The sequence below is a fragment of the Rattus rattus genome, chromosome 2 (assembly GCF_011064425.1).
Source record: "Rattus rattus isolate New Zealand chromosome 2, Rrattus_CSIRO_v1, whole genome shotgun sequence".
Taxonomy (NCBI): domain Eukaryota; kingdom Metazoa; phylum Chordata; class Mammalia; order Rodentia; family Muridae; genus Rattus; species Rattus rattus.
In genome coordinates this window covers 194,965,356-194,989,704 of record NC_046155.1, presented here as the reverse complement: position 1 = coordinate 194,989,704, position 24,349 = coordinate 194,965,356, and positions in this window count along the sequence as shown.

The window sequence follows — 24,349 nt, the reverse complement described above, 5'->3', positions numbered from 1 at the left end:
ATGGATGTGGTGTATATGTGTGTGGCATATGCACATATGTATTTGTGAGCTGACAAGCCTGTGCATGCACAGAAGCTAGATCATTCTTTCTTTCTTTGTTCATTTGCTTTTTTTTTTTTTTTTTTTTTGAGACAGGGTTTCTATGTGTAGCCCTGGCTATCCTGGAACTCACTTTGTAGACCAGGCTGGCCTCAAACTCAGAGATCCACCTATATCTGCCTCTTGACAGCGTGGGATTAAAGTGTGCCACTGAGCCCCATCCAACAGCTTTATCATTTATTGTTCAATTTGCCTTATTCCTTTGAAACACTATCTCCTTAAACCTGGAGCTAGGCTCTCACTGAGGAAGCCCAAGCAATGCTTCTGTTTTCTCTCTTGACTGTGGAAAGGTTCCAGGTGAGTGAGTATGAGACCTTGCCTCATCTGTCCAGTCCCTTAATTCTTTTACTTTTGAGTGCAATACTATTGTCTTGGTGGTTACTTTGGATATTTCAATAAATAAAGTATGATTTATCAAAGATTAGTGGTATCAGTGTTTTGTGAATTCAAATTAAAACCATACTTCCTTTTAGCTTTTTTTTTGTCTGCTCCCCCTTAGAAACATTTATTTATTCATCTGTCTCTCTCTCTCTCTCTCTCTCTCTCTCTCTCTCTCTCTCTCTCTGTGTGTGTGTGTGTGTGTGTGTGTGTGTGTGTGTGTGTGTGTATTCTATGTGTGTAGGTACCCCATGAGGTCCAGAAAAGGATGTTGGATTTCCCTGGAGATAGAGCTGTAAGCAGTTGTGAGCCATCCATTGTGGGTACTAGGGACCCAGCTCTGCTCTAGAAGGACTTCAAATGCTCCTAACAGCTGAACCATGTTATAGGGAATGAGGAAAGTCCTGAGAGAATATGTATTGTTGACATGGTATGGCCATATCAAGGACCTAAATGCCACAGCCCATAGGACCTGAAAAGTCTTCCCCAGATGAGGCTCTGGGGAATGGCAAAATCTTCTTTGGGTCTGAGAATGGATAGTGTGCATCTAAAATGTCTACCGTAGCTTTCTCCCCCTGGATGTTTAGGGCCTGAAGACTGCTCCCCCACAGAGATGGTTCCTACTGATACTAAGCTTGCCTCTTTGATCAATTATGTATAAGTCTGCCTCCTTGTTCATCTGCAGCAACACTGCCTCCATGTTCTGCTGTATACAATAACCCATCTCCCTTTTCAATAGCATGTAGCAAACACACTGAGCTTCCAGGAACAACAGCTCCTCCATTCATCAGTTCCTCCATCAGAGCGCCCAGTCTACCAGACCCTGGCTTTTCTATGTGTCGGGTGTTCGTTCATTCATTACCTCACCACACATGTTATGTCAGTCAAGTCCTGGGGTGGGGTGAGGTGCTGTCTCTCCTATCTCATTCTTTCAACTTTGGGTTATTTTGTCTCTGTCATGGTATAATTTTAAGAAAACTTAGGAGGAGGAGGAGGAGGAGGAGGAGGAGGAGGAGGAGGAGGAGGAGGAGGAGGAGGAGGAGGAATCATTAGTGTATCCCACTACTTTCTCCTTTCTCTGTGTTCAGGTAAACCTCCATTTTTCTTTCTGCTTTTACTTGAAACCTCTTTGACTATTATTTCTGTGACTTTTACTAGTCTCTAATTGTGGTGCTTTGTAGGATGTAAGAGGCCACTGTTCTGTCATCTTAAATGAGCGTGTAGATGAGGGAATGGAATCTTGGGCCTGTGGGCCCAAAGCCAGCTTCCTGGGCTTAGTTCTGGTTTGGAGAGGTCATCCTACTTGCTGGCCAACACTGCCACAAGGTGGTGCCCATATGGAGGAGGGGAGACACCTTGCCATGTTTGCCAGCTGTCACTGTGGCTTTAGTTCCACCCACTCCATGACTCTGCTTGGCACCTTTGATGTTGTACTCAGGTATTCCATTGGTCCTTATTTTCACATCAACTCCCTTCTGCTGTATTTCGAGGATGTGAAGTTCCTAGGATACTTTAATTTATTTGCAGGGACTGTGAGAGACCCCGCTAGCCTGCTATTACTAACCTTCAGTCATGGGGATCCAGATCAACTTGCCTTCCTCCTACCATCTCCCAATTTCTTCCTTGGTTTACCTACACATTATTTTCAGGCTTCACAATCACCATAAAATGGAGAAGCCAGGAGAGACGTGTCTATGCCAGCTTCCTCTCTTGTTTCAAGTTTTAAAAAGAATCTAGATTCTTGGTTATCTTTTGGCCACTATAAAACAAGAGATCTCTCACTGACCAAATACCCCTTCACAGTGCTGCTTGTCTTTTCACCTCTATACCATGCTACTCTTTTCACTTTCTAGAGATTCACAAATTCTCAATTATATAAAAAACTGTTCTCTCCGACCCTTACCCTACAGACCTCCTCTAAGCCTCTTTGTCTGTCTCAAAGCCATTCATGGGGTAAGTTGAACAATACAGCCTTCTGCTCTTTTGGCCAGAATAAAAGCTAGGCAGAGTCCTAGGGTAAGGATCTTTCCTTTCACAGTACTTTTTTGTCCTTTGAAGACATCCCCTGTTTTAAATAGCATCTTCTATCACCGGTGCGCATTACTAATGGTGACGGAACATTCGTGCTCCACCTTTTGACCAAAGCCTATGATCTCCTTAAAGGTTGGGATTGTATCCTTAGTACCAAGCAGAGTGCCAAACACAGAGAGGGTCTATAATAAATGTGTGTTAAGTGGTAAGAATAAAAGGCAAGCTGTTAGACTCTTTTTTCCACCATGTGAATAGGTTCAGCATGACAATAATGGGTCTGGAGGGACTCTGAAAGGTCAATTAGTTCATCTTTTGCTTCTGCCCAAGAACACATACCAGATAACTAGGTAGCTAGTCTGATTTTAAGTGCTACAAAAGAAAAGAAAATTACAGTTTCCTCTAGTAATCCATTCCAGTGTTTGACGACTCTCATTGTCAGAAAGCTTTTCTTTCTATCTAGCCTAAATGTCTCCGATTGCATTCTTACATCGTAATAGGTAGAAATGTGCAGCCAGGATTTGAATGGTCTTTATTTCTTTAATTACTTTTGAACAAATGAGCAAATACGTACAAGCTAGGTACTTAACTTCCTGTGGGTTGCTCCTCAGTCTATCTTTTATCAGAGAGTGACTTCACTCACCTGCCTCCACTACTTGGCTCTGAATGACCAATGTATTGGATCCCACTGTGGAATGCTGGTTTCTTTAATGGTCTCACTTGACCTGGCACAGAGACTCTGAGAATTAGCATGCCATACTTTGATTAATGGGACTACTGCAGACCAAATATTATCAAAGACTTGAGGAAGCTCTTGACTATTCTTTCCTCTTTTAATATACACCACGGTGTTACCATACCTCAAAATCTCTATACTGTTCTTGCTTCTCCCTCTAAGAGGGGCCTCTGGCTTTGACCTCCATGATGGGTTTGTCTTGGGACGGAGCCACAGATGTGTCTTCAGTATCTGCCCCAACGCTCAGCTCATTTTCTTCACTGCTTTGCTGCAAGTAGTTGGTCAGTGTCCATTGCTGTGGGCACTTCTCTGGCAGCTCAGCTCTCTCTTGACCAGGATTCTGATTATTTCTACACATGTTTTAGGTTTGCCAGTGTCTTTCAGTATTTTTAAGTTTGATCTTGTCTTCTTAAATTGCCTTTGAAGTATTGTTAGAAAGTTGCCCATTCCAACAATATTGATATGTTATGAGACTGTGTTCTGATTTATAACTATAAATTAGATAATTCAGGATAATTATGCTCCCTTGGGAGTTAACTAAGACAAGCTGAACATGATATTAATGACTCTAAATTTGTCGGCTTAATATCCATACTGCTGACTGGCCTTAAACACACACACACACACACACACACACACACACACACACACACACACACACACACACACACTCACGCACACACTCCCCACTGTTTTATTTCAACTGTACTCATAACCATGCCTAGATACCTGGGCTGGTTAGTTTTTGGTCAGCTTCCCACAAACCAAGGTCGTTTGAGACGAAGTAACCTTAGTTGAGAAAATGCTTCTGTCAGATTGTCAAGTCTATGAGAGTATTGTCTTGCCTGATGTGGGGGGACCCAGTCCACTACGGGTGGTTCTGGGAAGTATAGAAAAGGTGGCTTAATGTAAGGCATGAGAGCAAGGTGCATGGCCTCTTCATGGTCTCCACTTCAGTTCCTGCCTCTAACTTCTTATCCTGCTTGGGTTCCTGCCTTGGCTTCTCTTCATGGTTGATTAAACTGTAAGATGAAATGAACCCTTTGTCCCCAAGTTGCTTTTGGTTAATGTGTTTATTAATGCAATAGAGACTCACATAGACCAGAGTCTGCAATGTGGCTGTGACAGATCTAATCATGTTGTTTTGATGAGGATTGTGGAGATGTTTGGAATTCTCATCACAAAGGACATTAAGCTCATTTGGATTGCTCAGTGCCTAAAATAGATAGGATTGTGACACAATATACAAACACACGTCTTGGTGACTTAAAGTGCAGAAACCAATTCTCATGTGCACATAATACATGCACATGCACTTATATAAAGGTACATGCAGTTACATAAAAGCATTCTAAGAATTGACCTGTGTACGCTGTAATTCAACACTTGTGCTCTTCCCCACTCCAAAACTCAGGTAATGAAACCTTCATACTTAAAGTGATGGTATTAGGAGGTGGGGTCATGGGGGTAGAGCCCTGACAAATGGTACTAGTGCCCATAGGAAGCAGGTCTGAGATGGCTGTTGTCCCATCCACTGGGTAAGAGCACAGCAGTTGGACCCACTTATGAGCCATAAAACAGATCCTCTTCAGGTTTTGATTTTGGATTTCTCCCACCCAGAAATGAATGTGGCTGCTGTTCATTCAGTCACTTATGTTGTAGTGTCTTTTTATGGTGGCTTTGAAGCACTTACTGTATTATAGAACGGATCCTCAGAAAGTCCATCTGCCACAACGAGGTCTCACAGGAAAATCGTCAGAATCATTGGTGAGAGCTATTTTGGATAGTATTATTGAATACATGCTTAAAACTTGGTCAGACATCCCCTGGGCAAATCCTCTTCCAATCTGCCATCACCAAGCAGATCGTTTGGTCTCTGTTACAGGTCTAGCTCCTTAGAGAGACATGCTTGTGCTACTCAGCATTTGTACCTATGAGTGTGTGTGTGTGTGTGTGTGTGTGTGTGTGTGTGAGCATGTGAAGATCAGAGGTCAAACTTCAATAGTTGATTCTCTCCTTCTACCATGGTAGTCTAGGAGGATGTGTCTCCAGCCCTCAGGCTTTGTGGATCAGCTTTCAGCCTGGTCGATGTGTGAGTGCTGTTAAGGAAGATGAGATGGGAGGCATCAGGCTATGAACACAGCTAAAGAAAGGGACCCTAGCCAGGGGGAAAATGGCACAGGCTGGGTCTGGAGCTGGGGTTCCCAAACTTCGAGACACCTAGAAAATGCTGGTAACTGAGATGAGTCAGAATGGGGCCGGGGGAAGGAGGGGGAAATCTGGCTTAGTTTAGGGGTGAGTGTCTGGAGTGTAGAGGGTCCTTCTGTGAGAGTCAGGCTGTGCAGCCCTACATGATCAAGACTTTCCCCCATAGCGGTTTTTGATGAGAGAAACAGTCCTTACTTGTCCAGACTGTTTACTGGTAATGAAAAGTAGATGCATATGACTTATTCAGTGTGGACCAGAGACTAAATACCTTTTTCAGGAAGGAATGTCTGGGAAGGGAAGCTTATTGGCTAAACCCTCAGGGCTGGCCCATTTAGATACCAATTAGCATTGAGAATTCTGTGTTTTGTGCTACAGGACTAGTGGTCACCATCCTCATGTTGGGTGTCGTGGTCATGTGCTCCAGTACAGGAACCAGGTCAGGAATAGATGAAGAACCTACTGTTCTAATTTACGGGGCTTTTTGAATCCCCTTAACCTTCCCAGTTTTGGTCTGGTGACATGGTCCCACTTGCCCCACAAGGCTTGGCAACACGTGCCTTTGCTCACTGAGTCATCTCACTGACACTAGAAATAATTGTTTTTTTTTTTAAAAAAACATTTCCTATGAATATACTCTAATACATGCAACCAACATCCTGAAAGATTTGAAGCAATGAACACAGTTTCTATCAAGTGAGTTCAGATGGTTTCAATGCTAAATTCTATTGAATCTACTTATACTTATGTTGGAGAAATCTTGGTAGTTCTCTGTCTTCTAGTTTCCCAGGGATGACTTAGCAAATGTATAGCTTCCCAGAGACTACTCAGTGAACATATATCCCCATCCTGGCAAAGCATCTCTTGGGCTTATATATTGTCCTGACCCTTTCCTGTATTGCTCTTTTGTCTTTGCTATTAAAAAGCTTCTTCGGGGTTTGGAGAGATGACTCAGTGGTTAAGAGGGCTTGATTCTCTTGCAGAGGACCAGAGTTCAGTTCCTAGCACCCACATCAGGCAGCTCTAAAGCACCCAATTTCCTCTTCTGGCCTCCTTGGCACCTGTGAAACCTCTACCATAGGTTCAGTCCACCATGATGTCCCACTTCACAAATGGCCTAGAAACATGGCGTCAAGTAACCTTGGACTGAACCCTCAGAGAGGATAGGGCAAAATAATTAATTGTTCCCTGAAGTTGTTTTTCTTTCACATTTTGTCAGAGCCAGGAGAAAGTTAATGAATGTTCAGTTCAATTCTACACATCCCCAGAGTATTTAATTCTATTTCCGGGCAAGTCATAGTAACTTCACAATTACTGAATAAAGAATGAGTCCTTTGTTTTTGTTTGTTTGTTTGTTTGTTTTTCTACTAAATGTTTAGTTTGGTCCATCATTGTTGCTGTAAAATTATAAAAAAATAAAATGTTGTCTTTTATCCTGTACTAGGTCCAGCACTGCAGTACCCCAAGCTATCTGGTAGATGTCAGTCAGCAAAGTCTCTCACCTGCTTTGCACTATCCCATATCACATTGCCGATGGCTTCTTTCTGAGCCTGGCAACAATCTTTCTACCCATCTAGTTCCCGAGGCAGGCTGCCACCATGCCAGAAATATACATTCCAATTCTGTGGCAGCCTAGTGTCTCCAGCCACCACATACTTTCTTGAACTTAAATCGCCATGTGAAAGAACACACAACACAATAACCTCTGATCCAATTGGCAATATATAATTTGCTCATCCAGACACACAAAGCTCTGTACACATCCATCCCTTAAGAATATTCATAACAACCTGTAAAGGTGCAGAGAGGAATCTTAGCATCCACCTCCATGTTCTCCCCGCTGCTTCTCTCCTCCTGTTCCAGTCTCCTCCTCTTCCTTCAAACTTTTCTCCCGGCCATCCTTCCTTCTCATCCAGTGACAGGCCTCGTTCTATCTTGTATCTGCCTTCACCTGTGTGACATCATCCTACGCATCACAACCAAAATAATTTTGTGGGGAACTATGATACTATAAGACCCACAGGTGATGCTCTTATTTAAACAAATAAGTGACCCAGGAGTGCAGAGACCTCTGAGTTTTCTCTCTTGCAGGTGAGCGAATCTGCTGTTTCTGAGCTGTATTTCATTTACTTGGGCTCACTCATTTGCTGTGTGCACTCTGGAGGAAGTAAGTGCCTGTGGACTTTGCCTTTTTTTTTTTTCTTTTTCCTTTTTGGATGCAATGCAACAGGGCATTTCAGGAGAACTCTGTGGGAAAAGCTCAATGTTAAATAAATTTTATTCAAGTTCTGAATTTTCAGCAAGCCAGAGAACTTTTTCGTTTGATATTTCCACCTGACTAGGCTCCTCTGCACAATCAGCTCCTTCCTTTGGTTCCCTGTTGTTAACCACACAGCCTTCTAGGTTGAATGTGCCCCAGGGAGAGACCGCAGGGATCACAGTGGCTCAGCACGAAGCTTGGCACTTGGCATGTGGGGAAGGGCAGCACCAAGCTGTGGGGCTCCTGGAGCTCTGCTCTGCCCAGCCTTCCTGGGGGCCCCATCATACTCCAGCCGTCTTCAAGGCTGAGTGGACAAATCTGTCCACACCAACTTCCAGTGGAGCGCTTGTTCTTCGGAGGGGTCTCCGTGGCTCTCCTATGCCAGGAATTCAGAGCATGGACTCCCCACAGCACCACTGCATATTCTGATATGTCCTTGTTTCCTTTTTGCTCTATAAACATATTAAAGGTTTAAGAGAAAGCTACCCTGCAACTCTGGAACTCAAGTTACCTCATGACTAGGAGCTTACAGTAAAACTGGAACCAATGGTTCAGGCTTGTAAGAGGAAGAAAGGATGATTTATAGCACACTAACAAAATGGTGATTCTGTCCCATCATGGAATCATGGCCATACCAATAAACTAACCATGAACTAAAGAGGGCTCAAGGGCATCCTACAACCACTGTTACATAAGCCGTGTGGGTGGCTTCTTTCTCAGCATAAAGAGTGAGTCCTTTGGCATCAGCATGATCTAGCATGTTCCTGCTGACAGCGTGGGCCAGACAAGCAGCATCCATACCTCCTGAGATGTGGGTTCCATAGGTATATATGAGATTCCAAGCGCAACCCAGGCATACTGGACAAAACCTGATTCTAACTGGAATCTGATGTAATGCCTTGCACTTTATGATCTGAGATATTGAATCCATTTGTCTAAATTTCAGTCATTGATCCTTCAGTCTAGTAACTTTTTCTTCTTTTATTCTTTTTTTAAAAGACTAGCTTAAAATAATCTATAATGTCAATACATATAAGGCTGTGTTAAGGACTTTGTGATTGTACTTCTTGGTTTTCCATCAAGAAGACTGTTTTAAATGATTTGAATGCAAGTGAGTATGAAGCCATTTCTTAGTTCTTTACTGATCTATTTTACAGTCTAGTTATAAACAAATGTGTTCTGCCTGTCTCCTCTGTCCATCTGTATGTACACACACACACACACACACACACACACACACACACACACACAGCCATTGGGCATATAAAAGTCATGTTGTAAATGCCTGTAGAGAACTGACTAACCTTGAATTTGTTCTATCTTTAAGTTGATTCAGTGCTTATAGGAACCCTGGGTGTTGAGAATAGAAATAGTTCTAATACAACTAGATTGTTTGATTGCATTATTTAGAAAATTTATTTTCCTATAGGATGTTATTCTTACAATGATATCTAACTCAGAGATAAAGAGATTTTAATTGATCAAATTTAAAACTACAGCTCAATACAATTAATTAGGCACAAACCCCAGGATAGGTCTCAAGATAAGCTTATTGGTACAGAAAAGGCTAATTAATGCTGACAAGAGATTGTTTAATGTATTCTTGCTGGTCTCCATCTGCACCAGGGGTACCTTAGGTGGGATTGAAGATATTGAGTAAATCCTGGCCTTGCTCATCTTCTACCACTGATGTTCTGAGTTTGTCCACCAACTTGTGCTTGTATCTGCTCCACCAGAAGCGTGATGGTAAATGTGGAAAGAAACATGACAGGAATTGGCCCAGAGAAGATTCTGTTCCAGCCAATGAGTTCATTCTTGGCCTCACCAAATGCGTAACAGTGCAATAATTGCTTAACTGTGATCCACCAGCTTCCTACTCTATTCTTCAGAGGAAGAAGAAACACAAAGACCCTATGGCCCTTCGGCATTAAGTCACCAGCCAGCTATAGGTTCAGGCCTTTGCCTATAACTCAAGTACATCTCCCCACATAGCTAGAATCATGGCAGAGACCTGGGCTTGTTTGCCTTTGACCTACTTGGCAGTGGCCCTACTTAACATTAATAATAATTAAAGAAGAAGAGGCCAATTTGAGGACGAATTGGGGGCATAGAAGTTGTTGGAGGGGGAGTGGCAGAAATGATGTAATTGTGGTACTCCTGTGAAATTCTTTTTAAAATGAAAACATTTTATTTATTTACATTCCAAATGTTGCCCTTTTCCTGGTCCCCCTCCCCAAGTTCTTCACTCCCTCCCACCTTTCCTTTGCTTCTGAGAGGGCGCTGCCCACCGACCCACCCAACCCTACCTCATGCCTGGCAGCATCCCCCTTCCTTGGACCATCGAGTTTCTACAGGATTAAGCACATCCTCTCCCACTGAGGCCAGATAAGGCAGTCCTCTGCTACCTGTGTGCTGGGGTGGGCACGGACCAGCTCATGTATGTTCTTTGGTTGGTGGCTTAGTCTCTGATGTAATGACATAAATACAGGGCTCATGTGAAATTCTTAAAAAGTTAAAATGTTTTTACAAATCTAAAAGGATTCACCAATGAGCTGTGGCATTAAAATTTACGCATTTGCTTAATATATGTACTATATAATAACTGCCAGATATGATTTTGATAGCCACTGTAATGCACATATAATACACTGAAAAGGTGCAAGCCTTGTCATGTACCACATACTAGTCCCAACAGCACAAATGCTGCACGATTCCACTCATGAATTATCTAAAGTAGTTAAAGGCAAAGATAGATGAAGCTGAAGGGCGCTGTCAAAGACGGAGCAAGCCTTGGGGGAAGCCTTGTTTCACGGATCAAGTTTCATCTGGCAAGATAAAAATATTTGAGGGCTCTGTGGCACAACAATGAAAATATACTGAACATGGCTGAACCTCACACTGACAATGTTTGGATGGTAATTTTTAATCCTATATATTTTTACTACAGTAAAAAAATATCAAGAAAAATGTCATCATTGCTATGACTTGAAAACCTAAAAGAAGAATTCATCACAGTTTCTCATCTCGTTTCAAGGGAAGCTCTTGGATAAAGTACAATTGTTGGTAGTTTCAGGGCTACCCAATGCTTCACTTGCAATGTACGTTTTAAACAACTTTCATTCCAGTGTCTAAATGCCTTCCTTTTGGTATATTAGGGATTTGTTTTGATATTGGTGGAATTTTAGTGTACAAAATGAAAAGCAAACCGTTGCAGGTTTAAAAGGAGTTATTCCTGTAGACCTTGTAGATATATGAATATTTCCTCATACTCTTTAGCTTCCATGCTCCCTTATGGACAGTGGCTCTGCAAGGCTATGCTCTGACCACAAATATTAATAACGATACATTTTAACTTAATAATTATTTCATGTTTCTGGTATAATACCAGTTACTAAATACCACTACCATCAGTACCAAGTATTATATCTGCACTTTATATTTCATTAGAATCTATCTTTAATTCTATTATAGACTTATTAAGATAGACTTTCTGGGCTTGTAGACATCAAATCATGGTTGAATCTGAACATCTGTCATCGGAAGTCTTTGCCTTCCATGCTTTTGGCTGCTGAGGCATTTCTCAAGTGTTTAAAAGTGACCCCTCAGCCAGGAGAATGAAGGAGAAACTCTTGCGGGAATGAAGTGCACACCACAAATGGCCCACTGCAGCCACTGTACTTCTTGGTCATTTCATGTTTTATCTTCTCTGTGACACAGCCATCTATTTCAGAGTTAAACTGATAATTTTAAAATCATTCACCAGTTAAAGGACTTAAGTCTTCTGCTTCAAATCCCAGAATAAAATTAACACTCTGGGTGAATGTGCTGTCTTTAACCCTGTGGTTCTGGAATCTTTTTGGTGCTTGACACTAACTGTGATGCAAGAGAAATTCAGAGGTGAAGTTACATCAGCACAAAGCTCTCCCTGGCCCTTCATTTTCTGTGAAAAGAAACCAAGGAACAAAAAGAGAAGAATTTGCTTTTGTTTTCCTGGACCAGGGGCCTTCTCATGACATCTGCCTCATTCTGTGCTCTGGTGTTCTTTAGAGACACACTTGGAGGTTAGATCTTAGAGTTCCCAAGATAGATTCCTGTGGTCACGTCTTATCTCCTTTCTGCAATCCAAGACCTTGCTGAGCTACTCTAGTGGGAATTAGCTAAGGAGATAATAGCTACCTAGAACACGCCTAACACTGGGCAGGGGAATCTGGTGGCATGAGGGCAGGCCCTGCATGTCTGGGGTTTGAGGGATGTGACCCTTATTCTAACAACACACCATACACAATTGTGTACAAAGGTTCACCTTTTCTTTGCATTTAAAAATTATTTATCTACTTTATGTATGTGAGTATACTGTAGCTGTCTTCATGCACACCAGAAGAGGGCATCAGATCCCATTACAGGTGGTTGTGAGTCACCATGTGGTTGCTGGGAATTGAACTCAGGACCTCTGGAAGAGCAGTACTGTTAACTACTAAGCCATCTCTCCAGCCCCCTGCATTGTAGTATTAGTTTGGCTCTCTGGGCTTCACATGTCTTTCCATGTCTCTCCAGACCTCTTCCTTTTAGGATTCCCTCAAGGTTCATCTTTTAATTTCAAGTTTCTAGTCATCATCATTTCTCTATCAGAGTCACACACACACACACACACACACACACACACACAAACACACACACACACACACACACACACACACACACACACAGAGAGAGAGAGAGAGAGAGAGAGAGAGAGAGAGAGAGCAACAGAGGATATCATATATGTACATCTCTGCCCTTAGTTGAAGTCTCTGATTGTTTGAATGAGAGCAGCTCAATGGGATCATATATTTGAATACTTGGTCCCCAGTTGGTGGAACTTCTTGAGAAGGATTGGGAGGAGTGACCTTGTTGAAGGGGGTGTGTGCCATGGGGAAGGAAGGGCTTTGAGCTTTCAAAAGGCTCTTGTTATTCTCAGTTTGTATCTCTCTGTCTCCTATTTGTGGAATGAGATGTGACCTCTGAGCTACTCCCTCAGAAGTGCCTTTGCTCTGCCACCATGGACTCTAACCTTCTGAGACTGGAAGTCTAATTCAATGCTTTCTTTTATACCATCCTTTGGTCACGGTGTTTGTCATAGTAATAGAAAACTAATGATGCAAAGTCCTTGAGTGTTTAGCAGAACGCGCCATGGTGATGTAAGTGCTTAATGTCTGCTCCATGACATCTTGGAAGCTCCAGCCTGATGTGACTACAGAGAACGTGAAGTGTGGCCCAGAGGACTGAATGAAGGACTGTATTTTAAATTTTATTTGATTTTAATGAGTGTGAAGTGGCATGTGTAGGTGTCAGTAGCTGTTCTGGACAGGATGTAACAGGAATGAAAAGAGATGCACATTTGACAAATGGAACGATCAGCTTTCAAAACACAGATGTGAAGAACGGGCAGGCCATTTTCTTTTATTTGCAGTCTTTTCAGAGTTTCAGGTTAATCATTGTTAATCATATGAAGAAATATCTCAGGGGAGGCAAGAAATTGTCTTTTTCTAACACACACACACACACACACACACACACACACAGAGTTTAGTGACAGCATTAAAATTAACTTTTTTAAAAAGGAAAAGAAAAAATGAACACTATTGCCATCTTGTGGATCCTGGGTGCAGGGACATGTTCAAGTTCTGCTAAAGATGCTGGCTGTGAGAGAGGACAGAGGCCATGCTCACAGGAGCCACCTGCTATGTGTGCGGACACCTTAACGGAGCAGCAGCAGAGGCCTGGAGGAATTCTCACTAGGTTAACCCACTCTAGAAGAAATTGGCCAGTTTTCATCTCTAAATAGTTGATAGCATGGACTCAGCTCTGGATATGGTGACAGTGAACCCGTCCTTCTTTGAAACAGTTGACTCCTGTTTTGGTTTATTTTGACAATAATCATTCACTAATATTTTGCCCAATATCTCCATTTACTTCTTTCAAATATCATAGAAATGGAAAGAGAAATAAGATAGCAGATATAGAACTTTTAAGATGGTTGAACCAAGAGGAAACTATCTTTCTCCAACTGCCCCCCTCTCCCTCTCCCACTCTCTCTGTTTGTCTCTCTGTCTCTGTCTCTGTCTCTGTCTGTATCTCTGTCTCTGTCTCTCTCTGTGTGTGTTGCATTTGCGTTTTTCATGCATGTGCACATGTGTGTAGGGCATGCACACATGCAGATACCACAGGAGGATGGTGGTTGCCCTTCTCATTCATTCCTTCTGTTATTCCCTTAAGACTGTGAGACAGGGTCTCCCTGAGTCTAGAGCTAGGCTAGTAGCCAGCAAGCCCCAGCATCCCTATGTCTCAGATCGTTATAGTACCAGAGGTAAAGGCCTGAATTCTACTGTGAGCAGCTATAACCATGGGAGCTAGAGATTTGAACTTGAGTCCTCGTGTTTATCAACTGAGCCATAGCCCAACCTCTATGCTTTCAGCTTCTGAATGCTTTGGTTGCCACCGTGGTTCTCTTTGAACACAAGACAGGCACACGCACACTCACCCCGTCCCTATTACCCCTGACGTGATTACTACCTCTCTTCCCATTTTCCTCCTATGAAATGAATTGTAGGGCCCTCTAGGACAGGAACTCTGCCTGGTGCTCGTCAAATATTAATTGTAATTTATACTTATTAATTGATTTGTCTTCCAGACCTCGTTCTGCTAACATGCTCACAGATACTCTCCTGGTTCAACTCCATAATATGAGAATTCCTTTCATCTAGACGATGCTTACTGATAAAAAGGAAATAAAATTTATTTTACCCATAAGATGGGGATGAGAAAGAATATATATATATATATATATACATATATATGTATATATATATAAAACATTCAGTTATTGTGGAAGAAAAAGAAAACATGATTAATTATACATTCACATTGATATTGTCCTGGCTGGCTGGCTTTATGATGGTGCTAACGGATAGTATTATAAGTGTTTTTCTAAACATAAAATCGATAAATAGATTTTATTTTTTAACTGATGAATTTAGCACAAACTGTCATGTAGGGGCATTTGGTAAGCCTTAATTTGAAGAGAAAGAAAAAGGGGAAAGTGTCGTTGCTGGGCAACATGAACTTCAGTACTCTGAAAGTTTAGTCCAGCAAGTAATGGGCATTCAGGTGGTACATGTAAAGGTCAGGGGTTGGAGTGAGAATAGTAGGGGCATCAGGCACATGAGCACAGAGGACTATTTCTCTCCAGAAAAGAACCAACACTGACAGGTGCCACAAAGTGGAACAGGAGACCGCACACAGACGGGGCTATAGAAAGAACTCTCAGGGTTTGGAACATTTGGAATGTCCACAAAATGCAATCTGTTCTGTAAGAGACAAAAATATCCAGTCTGAGGCATCAAGGCCAGTAGAAATCAATCATCCAAAGGTGCCGAAGCTGTCACCAGAGGCCTGGCTACGTGGGTGGACTGATGAAACCAGGAGGGGAAAGGACTTTTCTGGATCACTGACTTAGAAAGAGAAGAGAGGCTTACCTTCCAGAGTGATGAGTGAGGACAGAACACATTGGTATATAAGACTATAATTAAGAAATAAGAGGCAAATCAAGTATAATTCCCAGGCCTAAAACCACCACGTCAAGGTATAAAAGCTGGCAATAATGAAGATTATTATTCACATAATAACACGTAAAAACCAGCAACAGCTCACATGAGAGATGACATTTCTTCCCATGCCTACATGCCTTTTCCAAGAATAAATTTATCAACCAAATGTAGGCCAATGGAGTAACACAGACAGAGTTTGAAGGAATGTGTACCAGAAACACCAGAGGAACATCATTCATCTTCGTTGGCATTCATGAAAGAAGACTTAAGGATAGTGTGGATATATTCATTCTTCTTCTGCTTGAATGTAAGTAAAAATGAAAAAGAAAAAAACAAAACAAAACAATGAGGACAATTCATCTTTATCATGCACATTTAAAAGATAAACCAAACAAAATGAGTACTTCCATTTTTGACAGTACAGCAGACTAGATTATTTAAAATCTGTCTGTATCTAGCATCTATAAATATAAGATGAAGCATAATAAAAATTATTTGACATGTAGAGAGCTAACTAGAAAGAAAGCATGGCTTAAATATCAAGAAGGAAAATGTAATCAAATCCTTGTTGTGTGAGTTGTCATTATACAACCAAGGAGTGTTTGTCATAGAGTGTCCCAAGTAAAGATAAGAGAAATCAGGACTTTTCCATGAATAGAGGAAAAGGTACAGTTTCAGCTGCACAAAGCCAAGACTCTTGATGGGCTATGTGCTCAGTGAAGGGGACTTTTTGAAGATTTCTGTTTACCAGGACAGGAAGATGACAGGGACAACTCCTTGGACTCAGATACAACTGGGTAATTATAAGTGAAGGTATACTTCTATTTTTGCGTGGAGTCTTAATTTATATTTTCTTGACTAGGAACTGCAGAATGGGGAATTAATATAAAATAGTCCAAGGTTAGCAATACTCTAAGTCTCCAAACAGGAAAATATAAAAGAAACACTTTTTTAACACACATCCTCAGAGAAATTTTTGCTAATGACCCATTTTTCAAATAATGAAGTCACAATATAATACTTAAAATTTCAAAATAAAATATCCTATCATACTTAAAAGTTAGCATACAAGCAAGCATTTACATGTTAAGAACTTTAGATGAAAGCATGACAGTATGAATAAAATATGAAAATGTGTATGTTCAATGAATATTGAGATGTTAAAGGTTAAGGAAGTAGAGTTTCATAAAATTAAAACTATATATGCTCTGAAAACACTTAGTTAGCTATTTAAGGAGCTGAACACAGACATTATAAACTATAAAATATATCTGAGCAACTATTCAATATTCAGAACATAAAATTATTGAAAATATAAAAGAGCGTTAAGAGACATAGAAAACACAACATGTTTCAATATCATAAATAGAATCAGAAAGAGAAGATGTTTAGAGTGGGGAAGGTGCATAACTCAATGGTGCCAGACAAGAAATTTTCCTATTAATGAAAAACTAATGAAAAACAGGAAAGACCCTTGGAATCAGGTTGCATGATGAACTCAGAAGGATAAAGACATTTTCATTTTAGAAACAAGTAATGTGAAAGAAGAACATTTCCAAATCAAAACTAAATTAATTTACAAATTAATAACAATAAGGTTGTCATCATATTTCTCAGTTGCAACAAAGCACAAAGATAAAATATTTCAAAAAGCACCGAGAAACAATCTTCCATTAGTTTTTTTATACCCAGCTAAACTATGGTTTATATTACCATTAAAGACATTTTCAGACAAAAAAAGAAAAAGCATTAGAAGAATTTGTCACTGATTTAAAGAAGTATCAAAGCAAGAAGTATTAGAGGATCTACAAACTCAGAAAGATATAAGTCAGCAAAGTATTTGGGAAGTCTAAACATGGGAGTGGTGGTAGTGGTGGTGGTGGTGGTGGTGGTGGTGGTGGTGGTGGTGGTGGTGAAATAATTACAATTGAGTTTGTTGGGTTGGAAACATGAGATTGAACTGAAATGCAGAGCAATGCTAACATAAGATCAATAAAATAGAACTAGAGCCAAAGCTTCCTCTAGGGTCTTTCATTGTCCAAGAGGAATATGAGAAGCTGATTAATCTTATACTTTATTATGCTTATTTATTTAATACATTGTTATGCATATTAAAATTTGTGGCTGGCAGTGTTCTAGTGGTGTCTTTGTTGCTATAATAAAACATTCCAACCCAAAGCAGCTTATGGAAAGAAAGGGCTTATTTTAGATTACAGGTTACAGTCAATCACCAGGGAAAAAAAGGGCATAAACCTAAGCAGAGACTTAAGTAGAAATAATGCAGGAAGACTGCTCCTCTTGCTCTCTGACTCACGCTCTGCTAACCTTATACAGCCCAAGACCACCCTCTGAGGGAATGGTGCTGCATAGAAGACTGAATCCTCCTGCTTCAAATAACAACCAAAACAGTCCTCCACAGACATATTCAGATGCCAATTTGACCGAGACTATTCCTTTGTTGACACTTTCCTGTCAGAACACTCTAGGCTGTAGGTAACTAACTTGGACAGAGGACAAACAGTAAGAGAGAAAAACTACAGTGTGTTTATATGTTTGCATAAAATAACTCTTCCCCCTAAAGAATTAAGAAACACATCTATATCAGAAAAAATCTGATACCATAGAAAAATGATATGATCAATGTGGTACATTTTGTTTATACAGATGTATTTAATTTTAAATTTTATTTTATCTTTTTGCTTCAATTGGTTCCTTCACGCAGAAAACATTTTTGTGTACACAAAGGTAACAATATTGAACACAGTAACAAATACCTTATATCTCTCAATACTTGTTATATACTGAAACTTTGTTTAGTTGTTATCAAAAAATACCATTTGTATGCTATTGAAATGGCTCAGAGGGTAGTGACACTTGCCACTACCTGATTGATGACCTGAGTTGACTCTCTCTATACAGTGCAAGGAGAACCCAATCCTACAACTGGTCATCAGACCTCTAAAGGCATACCATGACATATACATAATTCACACCTATTCACATATGTATACCACAAATAAATGCATACAAGTTAGAAAAAATTTTAATGTGGAATCCAGTTGTATTAACCAGACCCCTTCACTAACTGATGCGTGGCTTCAGTCTGTTAGCTGACACAGTTACATTGGGCTGAAGCAAGGCAGAATGCAGTGGCTATGGAAGTGTGCCTGAGGAGCTTCTTCACCTCGTGTTGGACCGGAAGCAAGACTAAGGAAGGGGTGTGGAACAATTAGAACCTTTAGAGCCATTACCCTTGGTACCTCCTTCCTCTAGTTAGGCCCTACATTTTAAAATACTCATCAACTTTTAAAGCAGTTTTCTCACTGGACCCACGTGTTAATCATGTAAATCTATGGGAGACAATTTCTATTAAAACCAAGTGTATCAAACTTCTATGATAATCTGGTTCATTATTTTCCTCTCAATTTAGAATTAATTGTCCCTTTCTCTGAAGCACTTTGCAGTTTTCTTTATTACAGCCTGTTGGGTGTGAACGAGCTTATTCTTTTTCTTTTTTTACCTGTACATTTGCTGTGAGCTATAAGCAAGATAAAGATTTGATGAATTCAAAGTAACTCCTTTTTTTTCAAGCCAAGACTATCTGTCTTTGCTGATGTCATACATTTTATTTTTATCATATTGGATAAAACGTTAAGTTTATTCCAGTGTGGAATGGGTTTGGCCTACCCCAGTGATAGCTTTATAAAGATGAAGGGAAGGTATCAAGGCATACTCTCCTTGTGGCTCAGTAGTGTTCGTTGTGTCTATAATCTGCTCCACAAGCCATTTACTCTCTCATTCATGTCTCCAGTTGCGTTCTACTGGACACTAGCATGCTTTATCAACTGAGACTATTGGGTTACTTTAAAGGTCTTCCTGGAAAGGCAAAATAAATGTTTCAAATATCCCCTTTACTTAATACAATTCCAAAGCAAAGCTTCAAGTAATAACAAAGACATTAAAACTTTTAAAAATAATTTGGAGACATCTTTTGTTCCTATAAACACATAGGTTTTCATAGATGCCAAGTGGTCCAGTTGACTACAATATGGCAATCATTCTTTTCAAGGTCCAAATTATAGCAATCTGGCTATTAAAGAGCTCTTCCATCATCTTAGGTCTTTTCAACAGACCCATTCATCTTGAGGACATTCTAGAAGTACATGGTATTCCTGCTCACTCTGTACCTCCTTTGCACAGACCTCATTCAACCATTTCCCTTGGACTCCTTGTTCCTTTCCGTCTTGAATTATATTGAGATCAGAATCTGGTACAGGAGGAGGCTCTCTGTTATTGTGACATCCGCCCTGGACCTTTTGCATGTTCAAAGAAACCGTTACCAAACTAGACTTGAATTTATTTTTTCTCCTTTTCTCCTGATCTTCCTTTTTATTGGGCTACTTCCCACCACTGCATAAAGCTTATGTTCTATAGCTACCTGTATCACTTACTGTGTTAGCAATTACAGTAACTGGAGGAGACAAAACTGATCACTTAGAACACAGGGGTTCTTTATCAAAATTACCTATGTAGTATTTCCAAAAAACCTTCTAGAACATAATTCCTAGGCCTGTAAAGACAGGCCAAGCATGCAAGGGAGATGTCTACAGAAGAAAAAACAAAAAACAAAACAAACAAAAAAACCCAAAAAAAAAAAAAAACAAAACAAAAAAAAAAACAAACAAAGAACCAACCAGCCACTACCACCACCACCACCACCACCACCACCAAAACCAAAACCAAACCAACCAACCAAACAAACAAAAAACCAAAACCATGGAGAAGCTCTGTCAGGATCAGAACAAACTGTACTACAAGACAGGGGTATTTGAGAATGACTGTCACTTCATGCTATGAGGATCCATTTACTGAGGAAGGCAGAGCAGCTTTACATGTTTACATAGCTACCCCCAAATTTTGTGAAGTAAACTTGACATATCCTTAAGGGGATATTTGTAAATCTGCATACTGAAATATTTTAGCATACACCTAAGTTGTTTTAATACATACGACATAAAATAAAACCATAGAGTTGGAACAAAACCGTGTGTAATCTTTTAAAATGATTCTGTCTGGATATGTAGCAGGTTGTAGAGTATGGAACAGATGCAGTGTGCCACTACGTTGAAGCCTCAAATATGAGAGGGCCAGTAGTGTGTGGGTTCTATTGTTCCGACGTCAGAAGTCATGCAGTACAACATGGCCTCCTGAAAGGACCCACACAACAGAAAAACGATGCTTCTGTTACATATCAAAACCTCGGGAAACCCAAAGCTTTTCTTAGAGGGAAATGACTAACATTGGAGTGTTTGCAACAGAAGAAATCTTTACTGATCCGCAATCCAAGAAACTGGAAAAGGGAACTGCACAGAATTCATGCAGACAGCAGAAGGGGGCTGGAGAGATGGCTCAGTGGTTAAGAGCACTGACTATTCTTCCTGAGGTCCTGAGTTCAATTCCCAGCAACCACATGGTGGCTCACAACCATCTGTAATGGGATCTGATGCCCTCTTTTGGTGTGTCTGAAGACAGCTACAGTGCACTTATAAATAAATAAATAAATAAATAAATAAATAAATAAATAAATAAATAAATAAATAAGTCTTAAAAAGAAGAAAGCAGAAGGAAGAAAATAAAGGGGTTACATTTAAAAGAATGAAATGGGTTATATTTTTTTTTTTAAAAATCAAATGGTATAGAAAATAAACCTCAATTGAACTCCATGGATGGATGTAAAAACTATTCCTTTTTACAAGTCTAGCAAAATGAAAAACAAAAACAAAAACAAAACAAAAACAAGGCCAGAATGATCAAGGGAGAATAAAGACAAAAAATCATGAATTAATCAAGAAACAGAGCCTTAGGAATGCCAAAGCGGCTCTCTGAATGCATCAGATGTCGGGCTGGGCCCTATGCCGTGGTTATGCCATGGTTATGCCCTGGTGATGCCCGGCTGCGCTCTCCATAGAAGAGCATCCCCCAAATAATACATATTGAAATCTATGTGCACAAGGCAAACCTCCTTGGCAGTTGCAGCCCACCAATGGCTCATTTTGGACCAAATTAATTCGTTGTTTCTTCCCCTATCGTCTTCCACTGATGACTACGGGGAAGGTGAACAGAATTTCCTAAGAGCACGAGCGATGGATTCGGGAGACTTAAGACAGACGTAGATTTTCTCTGAAGAGATGCTGGTGGGGCTGCGGCACCGGGAGAAAGTAGGAGACTGTCCCCTCGAGTCCTGTTCGGTGCGGGAACTCTAACAGGCTCCCCATTCTCCATCCAGGAAAGGCTTTGACTTAGCACACTGTGGAGAGACGTGGGCAGCAGACCGCAGTCGGCGGGGAGGCAACGTGTGGGTTTTGAAAGCATGGAGCTTCCGTGTTAAAGGACATGACTGACCATACCTCCTTGAAAAGCCAGGCTTCATTGGAACGATAAAAATTGTAAAACACACACACACACACACACACACACACACACACACACACACACACACACACACACACACACACACACACACACACACATAGATGTAGGAGCAATGCAGAGAAATAAGGTGCGAGTCCAGTAGACGCAAGCTGTGTACCTGACTCATAGAAATGGTTGTGAGAATCTTTGACTCCACATGGAGTGTTTGTGGAGATTGAAGAGATTACAGAGGTTAACTGTGCTTCTAGGATGCTGCACAGTATTCCTTCTATTTTAAAAAAATACAGCATTTCTTCTATTTAAAAAATATCCATAGGGTTTCTATTTTTCTTTTAAAAGCAATATTAACTATTTTATATATTAATATATTATTACTATGATTACTGTGTGTATGTGGGGGGTGTTTCACACATGCCACAGACAGAGCACACATGGAGGCTAAAGGACAACTTTTAAGAGCCACGTCTCTCCTTCCACAGTACATCCGGGGAACGCACTTCGAATTCACCCAGCGTTTCGTGGCCGGCGCTGTTAGCTACCGCACCGTCTCAGCGGCTGCACGTTTTCACAGTCAACTGCATTTACAGCAAACAGATATTTTCAAAATAACGTTATAATCCACAAACTGACATGCATGTCTCTAGCAATGGGGGCTTGTGGACTGTGTCTCTGCAGAGCACAAAAGAGCCAACACGCGCTGTCACTGGATGCACCTTCGAGAAATAGTGTAGCTGAATATTCCCTGGAGATAATTTTTTCCCCTCTCTCTAATTGTTTGAAGCACTGCCAAGTTCCCAGTGAACTAACACAAAGGAGAAATTCCGAGTAGCACACAGGGTACATATTTATACTGTTTCCATTTATACACAGTGCTAGACTGACATATTAACACTCACGGCTTCCCTTTGATGTTTATTGCTGGGAATAAATGTGATATTAAATGAATATTGATTCAGATATGGTTTTACTGTCCATTGTGAATTTTCTATTAGAAAAGCAAATGGTCTTTGATTGTTCTCCAAGGAAGCTGATCTCTACCCGTGCTTGATTAAGACAAACCTGGTTATATGGCCTTTGCCAAGTCATCTCGCAAGGAGACCCTTCTCTGGAAAATTCCTTGATTTATTTCTTAGGCTCAAGAGATAGCTGGCACAGAGTATGCTGATCACACACAGGAAAGAAATCAAGAAGACTCCAATATTAGACACATTGCTTCTCTCTGTGATCTGGCATTAGCTGTCAAGCGATCGGCTCCTGATGTTATAGGGAGAACAGAAAAAAAATAATCCAAATCAAAAGTTACTGTTGCGTTCAACTCTCTAACAAGATGCATGTGGAAGTGAAATTCTACAGTGGGAGGACCATGAGTGAAGGCCAACAATTAAAATCCTCACAGACTTTCCTTCAGTTAAGTAAAATTTGCATCTTGTGCAAATTAATTGGGATTTTATAACAGATGGAGCTGGATCTAGGGTCAGCAGAAAGAGAGTTTTCAGTTGATTGATGAGTCGGTGAAAACTCCCTCCTTCCTTGATGTAATAAAAGAACTTCGCAGAGATAATTTGGGGACATCAATGCAGCCTGGGTCTTAACAACAGGCACGGGCACCTGAGTGGAAATATATTAGGGCCATTTCAGAATGTGCTCCGAATCAGCACACCTGACACTTCTCTCATTGGAAGGTGTTTTTCTTCCTCTCAGCTGTGCTGGCTAAGTGACAACTCAGTGGCAGGGATTCTCTCTCAGTGCCCCAGTAAGCAAGGCCGAGCCACTGTGTGATTTAAGGCTATTTCCTTTAGCTCTGGAAATCAGAATCTCAGAGTGGCATCGTGGAACAGGCTGCGTCCTGCCAACCAGCCCCCACATTAGGTGATGTAAAGAGCCCCTTTTTGTCAGGTAGATGAGTTAAATTTGTATACAGCTTTGCTTAGAAACAGCTTAGGCACTCCAGGCCTTTCTTCTATTTTCTTTTGTAAGATGCAGAAGCAAACATCTTTACATGCTTCCCCAAGATTGAAAAGATTGGAGGCAGAGAGAATTGCAGATACCTACGGAGATATTTTTTCCCCCTGAACATTTTTCTGACATCCCTACTCGGTTTGCTGTCCTTTAGTGACCTGTATTGTGCACTGCTGCTCACAGCGGTGGTTGAATATACATTTGTCATTGAAGGGACTAAAAATCCCCAAAGTGTTACTGGCCTGGGTGTAATAAAACAGACAGCTGAACTCGAACTGATTGAAATGCAGTCTAGCCTACAGCTTCGGGCACAGTAAAAGATGCAGGGGTGGCAGTGCTTATAAATTGACTTAGCTTTTAACACCGGCTCCATGGAGTACCTGACACCCGTGCATGTCCATGGCTTGCTGAACTTGATGACAGGCTGAGCGGGACGTTTGCTAGGAAGCCTTTAAGAACCAAAACGGTTCTCTCCACGTTGCCAACATAATCTACACCTGTATGTACAGACGTATGTATGTATGTATGTATGTATGTATGTATGTATGTATGTATGTATGTAAGTATGTGCTTCTCTACACATGCGTACACACAAAGGTATATGTGAAGACTCTGAAGAGTGGAGGTTCAGGAACAAGGGAGAAGAACGCTAATAGCTTTTTCGTG